The 9,796-nt window shown below is 40.4% G+C and overlaps 1 long non-coding RNA gene across 1 annotated transcript; it reads left to right on the top strand.

Annotated features, from left to right (window-relative positions):
• The first annotated feature begins 218 nt into the window (after nucleotides 1-218).
• On the top strand, nucleotides 219-7,303 carry LOC141076142 (uncharacterized). Its single transcript, XR_012227423.1, has 3 exons — nucleotides 219-350; nucleotides 6,678-6,789; nucleotides 6,912-7,303. It is a non-coding gene; the product is annotated as an uncharacterized lncRNA (long non-coding RNA).
• Nucleotides 7,304-9,796: the final 2,493 nt, after the last annotated feature.

The following is a 9,796-nucleotide window of genomic DNA, read 5'->3' as shown; positions in this document are numbered from 1 at the left end:
TTTAGTAGCCAGTCTAAGTATTGTGAAAGTGGTTCAGTCAAAGAGTTTTTCCCTGAAATAATAGGGCGACCCGGAGGCTCTTTTAAAGACTTGTGCACTTTTGGCACACTATACCACTAGGGAATTTCTGGGTATTCTGGAAATATATGTGTTAATTAGTAAGGTCTGTGGTCCTATAAAGGGAATGACCTTTAGCTAATCCCTCACCTGGACCCGTAGAAGCGAGTAATCGCGAAACGGCCGTTGTCCGGCACCTCCCTCCCCTAGCATTCCTCTAACATCCTGCATGTCCACACATCTATTGATGGAATTTATGTGAAATAAAGACTCACAGTTTTTCAGCTATATCGGTGAGTGCTGCATATTTCTTCTTTTTTCGCTTCACATTGAAATATTCATGTTTTTTCATGCAAGCACCTCCATTTTTTGACTGAATCATATGCCGCAATACTTCAGATAAATAGCTGTGATTTGTGTGCCCTAGTTTGCCGTTCATCTGTTTGCTCTTTGCTTGGCTCATTCAACTTGTGTAATTGAACTGAGCACAGGGTTTATTTCACTCACTTTTTATCCATACAATGGACACAGGCGAAAATATAGAGCTTTCTGATATGAATGCGGTTGAACAGGGACTTTTAGCAGGACGAGAGGATGCAGGAGAGTTTTTTGCAGAGTGCAATCTTAAGGAAGAGCTGCATATTATCAGCACAAGATCACTTGAATTTAAAATACAATCAAAACTGAGAGAGAAATCCGATCATTCTGGACTGTAAAATCATTGAAATCATACACTGAATGCAAGAGAATCCCGAGAGGTTTACGTATCTTCAAGGAAATTTCACAATTTCAAGTTGATCCTATTTTCCAAAAGAAATGGACTGATATCCTTCACCAATGTTCTCTCAATTTATTACAATTGGTAGCAGAGAAAAATGAGCAGGAGTATGATCATCTGACTGAACAGTTGGAGAAAGCGAAATCAGAATTATAGTCATGCTACACAGAAAACCAAAATACAAATTTTTACAAAAAATTGGATAAAAAAAACTCGTATTACAACAAACCGATATTAAACAGAAGAAAAAAGAAAAATTTTTGAGAGATAAAAATGACTATGAAAATAACATGATTTTTTCCTGGAATAAAAATCGTTCCTCTTTTTCTAAAAAATGGAGATACAACATGGCTCATAAAAAGAAAAATAACTATTGAGGATGGACCACGGATTCGGACTCATGTGTTGCAGACGATCGAGAGGACTCAAGCATGCTTACTTTTCCTTTTACCTCTAATAATACACCCCCTTTAGGAAAAAAACAAGACGAGGCCGGAAAATTACAAAATCAAGGAAAGAAACGCAAGCAAGTATCATGGAGGAAATAACACCTCCAATGGACAATCTACGTATAATAAACCTTTCAAAGCGCGCGAAGGAGGAGGCGAAGGAGATTTATTTCCGAAACACGCGTCGGGGCGCGTTTAAATACATTCCACACAGCGTTAATTGGATTACAGGTATTTTATACACTGCCCTCTGTTTATTGCGATCATGTTGCACATCTTTTAGTGGGATCTCATGTTTGCACAGTTGCACTTTAGCACCTTGAGCACATATTGCTTTTACATATTTGGTCATATTTTTTGTGTCACATGATTAATTACCTGGTTCATTAATTAAGCCTTATGTTATGGATTGGTTTTTCCGTATTCCATACATATGTTGCTAATGTGGTTGTACATTTTACTTCTTTTTATGCACTTATATGCTGTGCCAATATTTTAATAAAGGCTTTTTTTAATACTTAAGCATTGTGGTCCTGATCATTCATCATTATTATATATATATATATATATATATATATATTTGTTTATTTTAATATATATATTTTAGAATCTTTTGATTAATTTTCTTACCCTGCGGGATTTTATTTCCATCCATCTTTGAGTCATTTAACTTTTACATATACCAGATGGTCTGCCATCACTTTTAACCCCTTAAGCCCCAAGGGTGGTTTGCACGTTAATGACCAGGACAATTTTTACAATTCTGACCACTGTCCCTTTATGAGGTAATAACTCTGAAACGCTTCCATGGATCCCGGTGATTCTGACATTGTTTTCTCGTGACATATTGTACTTCATGTTAGTGGTAACATTTCATTCAAATAACTTGCGTTTATTTGTGAAAAAAACGGAAATTTGGCGAAAATTTCGCAATTTTCCAACTTTGAATTTTTATGCCCTTAAATCACAGAGATACGGCACACAAAAAGCTTGATAAGTAACATTTCCCACATGTTTACTTTACATCAGCACAATTTTGAAGCCAAAATTTTTTTTTGTTAGGAAGTTATAAGGGTTAAAAATTGACCAGCGATTTCTCATTTTTGCAACACCATTTTATTTTTACGGACCACATCACATTTGAAGCCACTTTGAGGGGTCTATATGATAGAAAATACCCAAAAGTGACACCATTCTAAAAACTGCACCCCTTAGGCTGTGTGCACACGCTGCGGATATTGCTGCGGTTCCGCAGCAGTTTTTGCTGCGGTGTACAGTACCATGATTCCCTATGGGAATCAAAATTCTTGTCAATGTCAATGACATGACAATTCTTTCTGCGGATTCCCCTGCGGTTTGCCATCTCCTCCATTGAGGAGATGAAAAACCGCAGGGCAAAACCGCAGAGCAATCCGCAGGTAAAACCGCAGGTATTTTGACCTGCGGTTTCACCTGCGGATTTTACAAAATCCGCACCTAATCCGCAGCGTGTGCACACAGCCTAAAGGTGCTCAAAACCACATTCAAGAAGTTTATTAACCCTTTAGGTGCGTCACAGTAATTTTTTAAATATTTAGAAAAAGAAATGAACATTTAACTTTTTTTCACTAAAAAAATACTTCAGGTTCAATTTTTTTTATTTTACCAAGGGTATCAGGAGAAATTGGACTGCAAAAGTTATTGCGCAATTTGTCCTGAGTACGCTGATACCTGATATGTGGGGGGGGAACCACTGTTTCTGCGCATGGCAGACCTCAGCAGGGAAGGAGCGCCGTTTGACTTTTTCAATGCAAAATTGGCTGGAATTCAGATCGGACGCCATGTCGCGTTTGGAGATCCCCTGATGTACCTAAACAGTGGAAACCCCCTCCCCCGAGTGACCCCATTTTGGAAACTAGACCCCCCAAGGAACTTATCTAGATATGTGGTGAGAACTTTGAACCCACAAGGGCTCTTCACAGAAGTTTATAACGTACAGCGGTACAATTAAAAAATCATATTTTTTGCACAAAAATGATCTTTTCACCCCCAATTTTTATTTTTCCAAGGGTAACAGGTCCCTAAAAGTTATTGTGCAATTTGTCCTGAGTACGCTGATACCCCATATGTGGGTGTAAATGACTATTTGGGCGCATGGCAGAGCTCGGAAGGGAAGCAGCGCCATTTGACGTTTTTGGCTGGAATTGAGATCGGACACCATGTTGCGATTGGAAAACCCCTGATGTACCAAAACAGTGGAAACCCCCACACAAATGACACCATTTTGGAAACTAGACCCCCCAAGGAACTTATCTAGATGTGTGGTGAGAACTTTGAACCCCCAAGGGCTTCACAGAAGTTTATAACATACAGCCGTACAATTAAAAAAATCATATTTTTTCCACAAAAATGATCTTTTCACCCTCAATTCTTATTTTTCCAAGGGTAACAGGACCCTAAAAGATATTGTGCAATTTGTCCTGAGTGCGCTGATACCCCACTATTTGGGCGCATGGCAGAGCTCAGAAGGGAAGCAGCGCCATTTGACATTTTTGGCTGGAATTGAGATCGGACACCATGTCGCGTTTCGAAAGCCCCTGATGTACCAAAACAGTAGAAACCCCCCACAAATGACACCATTTTAGAAACTAGACCCCCCAAGGAACTTATCTAGATGTGTGGTGAGCACTTTGAACCCCCCAGTGCTTCACAGAAGTTTATAACGCCCGGGCGTGAAAATAAAAAAATCGTATTTTTTCCACAAACCTGATCTTTTGGTCAACAATTTTTTCATTTTCCCAAGGGTACAAGGAGAAATTGGACCCCAAAAGTTGTTGTCCAATTTGTCCTGAGTACGCTGATACCTCATATGTGGGAGAAAACTACTGTATGGGCACACGTCGGGGCTCGGAAGGGAAGTAGTGACGTTTTGGAATTCAGACTTTGATGGAATGGTCTGCGGGTGTCATGTTGCTTTTGGAGAGCCCCTGATGTACCTAAACAGTGGAAACCCCCCCACAAATTACCCCATTTTGGAAACTAGACCCCCTAAGGAACTAATCTAGATGTGTGGTGAGCACTTTGAACCCCCAAGGGCTTCACAGAAGTTTATAATGCCCAGGCATGAAAATAAAAAAATCGTATTTTTTCCACAAACATGATCAATTAGTCTCCAATTTTTTTATTTTCCCAAGGGTAACAGGAGAAATTGGACCCCAAAAGTTGTTGTCCAATTTGTCCTGAGTATGCTGATACCTCATATGTGGGAGAAAACTACTGTATGGGCACACGTCGGGGCTCGGAAGGGAAGTAGTGACGTTTTGGAATGCAGACTTTGATGGATTGGTCTGCGGGTGTCATGTGCGTTTGGAGAGCCCCTGATGTACCTAAACTATTGAAACTCCCCACAAGTGACCCCATTTTGGAAACTAGACCCCCCACAGAACTTATCTAGATGTGTGGTGAGCACTTTGAACCCCCAAGTGCTTCACAGAAGTTTATAACACCTGGGCGTGAAAATAAAAAAATCATTTTTTTCCACAAAAATGATATTTTTGCCCCCAATTTTTTATTTTCCTAAGGGTAACAGGAGAAATTGGACCCCAAAAGTTGTTTTGCAATTTGTCCTCAGTATGCTGATACCCTATATGTGGGTGTAAAACACTGTTTGGGCGCATGGCAGAGCTTGGAAGGGAAGGAGCACCATTTGACTTTTTCAATGCAGAATTGGCTGGAATTGAGATCAGACACCATGTTGCATTTGGAGAGAACCTGATGTGCCCAAACAGTGGAAACCCCCCAATTATAACTCCAACCCTAACCCCAACACACCCCTAACCCTAATCTGAGCGCTAACCCTATCCCTAACCCTAACCCTAACCCTTACCCAATTGGGAAAATGGAAATAAATAAAATTAAAAAAAAGTATTATTTTTCCCTAACTAAGGGGGTGATAACGGGGGGTTTGATTTACTATTTATGGCAGTTTTTATGCTTGGCAGCTGTCGCACGCTAAAAGACGCTTTTTATTGTAAAAAGTTTTTGCATCACCACATATTGAGAGCTATAATTTTTCCGTATTTTGACCCACCGAGTCATGTGAGGTCTTATTCTTTGCGGAACGAGTTGACGTTTTTATTGATACCATTTTCGGGCATGTGACATTTTTTGATCGCTTTTTATTCCAATTTTTGGGACGCAGAATGAACAAAAACCAGCGTTTCATGAATTTCTTTTGGGGGGGTGCGTTTACACCGTTCCGCGTGCGGTAAAATTGATAAAGCGGTTTTATTCTTTGGGTCAGTACGGTTACAGCGATACCTCATTTAGGTCGTTTTTTTATGTTTTGTCGGTTTTTTGCAATGAAAACAATTTTATATAAAAAAATAATTATTTTTGCATCGCTTTATTCTGCGAGCTATAACTTTTTTTATTTTTTGTGGATGATGCTGTATGGCAGCTCGTTTTTTGCGGGACAAGATGACGTTTTCAGCGGTACCATGGATAGTTATATGCGTCTTTTTGATTGTGCGTTATTGCACTTTTTGTTCGGTGGTATGATAATAAATCATTATTTTTTGCTTCGTTTTTTATTTTTTAAGGGGTTCGCTAAAGGGGTTAACTAATGGGACAGTTTTATAGGGCGGGTCGCTACGGACGCGGTGATAACAAATATGTGTACTTTTGTTTTTTTTTCTGTTTTTTTCAAAAAATGAATTTATTGGGGAATATTTTTTTTTTTACTAATTTATTTAGCGATTGTTTTTAAATTATTTTTACTTTTTTTTTTTTTTTTTTTTTTTTTTTTACACTTTATTACATAGTCCCAGGTGGGACATCACTGTCCTGTGACAGATCGCTGATCTGTCACATCACAGATCACTGTGAAAGATCAGCGATCTGTCACAGGCAGTTCTGCAGACTTCCTCATGCCTGCGCTTTGCAGGCAGTGAGGAAGTCAGCTCCCTACAGGCCCCCGAAGGCCCCCATCGCCATCTTGGATCCGTAGGCCTGTAGGGAAGGAGTCCCCCGCAGCAGCGCTGCACATTGCGCTGCCGAGGGGGCTAAGGGAAGCACGGAGGGAGCCCCCTCCCTGCCGATGCTTCCCTTTAACCCCCGGTACACCGCGATCGCGGTGTACAAGGGGTTAACGTGTCGGGGGGTGGTCCGTGATAATCAGCTGACACCCGGCCGCGATCAGCGGCGCTCACCACGTGGGCGCCGCTGATCGCATTAGACGTACTATGCCGTCCTTGGAAATTAAGTCCCAGGGCACATGGACGGGATAGTACGTCTAATGGCAGAAAGGGGTTAAGGGGGATTGGTTCAAACATAGTTTTGAGACAATATATATTATCATGCATATGTTTATAAATTATTCAAATATATTGTGAGTTTGAATTCTCTTTCCTTAGTCTACCTCCTGGAGAGTGTTGTTCACTTGGTTGGCTGTTGTGAATGGGTTTCTCTTCACCATGGAGATTATTCTGCGATCATCCACCACTGTTGTCTTCCGTGGGCGCCCAGGTATTTTTGCATTGATGAGTTCACCATTGCTTTTTCTTTCTTTCTCGGGATGTACCAAACTGTAGATTTTGCCACTCCTAATGTTGTAGCAATTTCTCGGATGGGTTTTTTCTGTTTTGCAGCTTAAGGATGGCTTGTTTCACCTGCATGGAGAGCTCCTTTGACCGCATGTTTCCTTCACAGCAAAACTTTCCAAATGCAAGCACCACACCTCAAATCAACTCCAGGCCTTTTATCTGCTTAATTGAGAATGACATAACGAAGGGATTGCCCACACCTGTCCTTGAAATAGCCTTTGAGTCAATTGTCCAATTACTTTTGGTCCCTTTAAAAACAGGGTGGCACATGTTAAGGAGCTGAAACTCCTAAACCCTTCATCCAATTTTAATGTGGATACCCTCAAATGAAAGCTGAAAGTCTGAACTTCAACTGCATCTGAATTGTTTTGTTTAAAATTCATTGTGGTAATGTCTAGAACCAAAATTAGAAAAATGTTGTCTCCGTCCAAATATATATGGACCTAACTGTACATTGTTTTAGAGAACATTTAGAAAATATATATTTTTTTTTAACTGTACAGTATCTACTTCTGCTATTATGCTTTGTTGAAAGGAGCCTTTTATGACACTCTGCTACTTAACCCAGGGGACAGCACACTTTGGCTAGGATTTACACACTTCCATTAAGTTCTGTCATTGTTAAACCCTTTCCAACCTTAGACGGATAGGTACGTCTAAGATTGTCACCCCGTTTGCTGTGGGCTGCTGCGCTAAAAACTGGCATCCTTTCTGACACGTCAGCTGATTTCATCAGCTGACAGGAAACGCTAACCGTGAGTGGAATCACGATTCACCCGTGGCTGCTAACATGTTAAATGCTACTGTCAATCTCTGACAGCGGCATTTAACATGATCGTCGCCTGGGTCATATGACCGTGTGTTGCCATGACAGCCCGGGGTCTGCAGGAGACCCCTGTGGTTGTCATTGCTGGACTGCAATGAGCGCTGCCTGGTGGTTGGTGTTCATAGCAAGTGAGCATTTCTGCTACTAACAAGCAATCTGATCATTACCTGTATGTAGCAGAGACGATCAGATTATCACAGCTTCTAGCCTCCCATGGAGACTATTTAAGCAAGAGAAAAGAAAAAATGTGTTTAAAAATATAAAAAAAAATATAATTTTTTCCAACAACGTTTACAACACCATTTTTTTTTTTTTAAGGGACATCACATTTGAAGTGACTTTGACGAACCTATATAACAGAAAATACCCCCAAAAAGTGACACCATTCTAAAAACAGCACCCCTCAAACTGCTCAAAACTAAATCCAAGAAGCTTATTAGCCCATCAGATGCTTCACAGGAATTAATGCAATGTAGAATGAAAAAAAAATTAACATTTTACTTTTTTTTTTTAACAAAAATTTTACTTTAGCCTCATTTTTTTTTATTTTCAGAAGGCTAACAAGAAAATGGACCACAAAATTTGTTGTGCAATTTCTCCTGAGTAAAATAGTTCCCCATACAGTTGTGGCCAAAAGTATTGACACCCCTGCAATTCTGTCAGATAATACTCAGTTTCTTCCTGAAAATGATTGCAAACACAAATTCTTTGGTATTATTACCTTCATGCAATTTGTTTTAAATGTAAAAACACAAAAAGAATTGTCCTAAAGCCAAATTGGATATAATTCCACACCAAACATAAAAAAGAGGGTAGACAAAAGTATTGGCACTGTACGAAAAATTATGTGATGCTTCTCTAATTTGTGTAATTAACAGCACCTGTAACTTACCTGTGGCACCTAACAGATGTTGGCAATAACTAAATCACACTTGCAGCCAGTTGACATGGATTAAAGTTGACTCAACCTCTGTCCTGTGTCCTTGTGTGTACCACATTGAGCATGGAGAAAATAAAGAAGACCAAAGAACTGTCTGAGGACTTGAGAAACCAAATTGTGAGGAAGCATTAGCAATCTCAAGGCTACAAGTCCATCTCCAAAGACCTGTATGTTCCTGTGTCTACCGTGCGCAGTGTCATCAAGAAGTTTAAAGCCCATGGCACTGTGGCTAACCTCCCTAGATGTGGACGGAAAAGAAAAATTGACAAGAGATTTCAACGCAAGATTGTGCGGATGTTGGATAAAGAACCTCAACTAACATCCAAACAAGTTCAAGCTGCCCTGCAGTCCGAGGGTACAACAAGTGTCAACCCGTACTATCCGTCGGCATCTGAATGAAAAGGGACTGTATGGTAGGAGACCCAGGAAGACCCCACTTCTTACCCCGAGACATAAAAAAGCCAGGCTGGAGTTTGCCAAAACTTACTTGAAAAAGCCTAAAACGTTTTGAAGAATGTTCTCTGGTCAGATGAGGCAAAAGTAGAGCTTTTTGGGCAAAGGCATCAACATAGAGTTTACAGGAGAAAAAAAGAGGCATTAAAAGAAAACAACATGGTCCCTACAGTCAAACATGACTGAGGCTCCCTGATGTTTTGGGGTTGCTTTGCTGCCTCTGCCACTGGACTGCTTGACCGTGTGCATGGCATATGAATTCAGAAAACTACCAACAAATTTTGCAGCATAATGTAGGACCCAGTGTGAGAAAGCTGGGTCTCCCTCAGAGGTCATGGGTCTTCCAGCAGGACAATAACCCAAAACACACTTCAAAAAGCACTAGAAAATGGTTTGAGAGAAAGTACTGGAGACTTCTAAGGTGGCCAGCAATGAGTCCAGACCTGAATCCCATAGAAAACCTGTGGAGATGGCAGTTTGGAGAAGGCACCCTTCAAATATCAGGGACCTGGAGCAGTTTGCCAAAGAAGAATGGTCTAAAATTCCAGCAGAGCATTGTAAGAAACTCATTAATGGTTACCGGAAGCGGTTGGTGGCAGTTATTTTGGCTTAAGGTTGTGCAACCAAGTATTAGGCTGAGGGTGCCAATACTTTTGTCTGGCCCAGTTTTGGAGTTTTGTGTGAAATGATCAATGTTTTGCTTTTTGCTTC

This window comes from Dendrobates tinctorius, unplaced genomic scaffold, assembly GCF_039654945.1.
Source record: "Dendrobates tinctorius isolate UK_male_01 unplaced genomic scaffold, ASM3965494v1 ptg000388l, whole genome shotgun sequence".
Taxonomy (NCBI): domain Eukaryota; kingdom Metazoa; phylum Chordata; class Amphibia; order Anura; family Dendrobatidae; genus Dendrobates; species Dendrobates tinctorius.
This window is presented reverse-complemented; position numbering and strand designations above follow the sequence as displayed.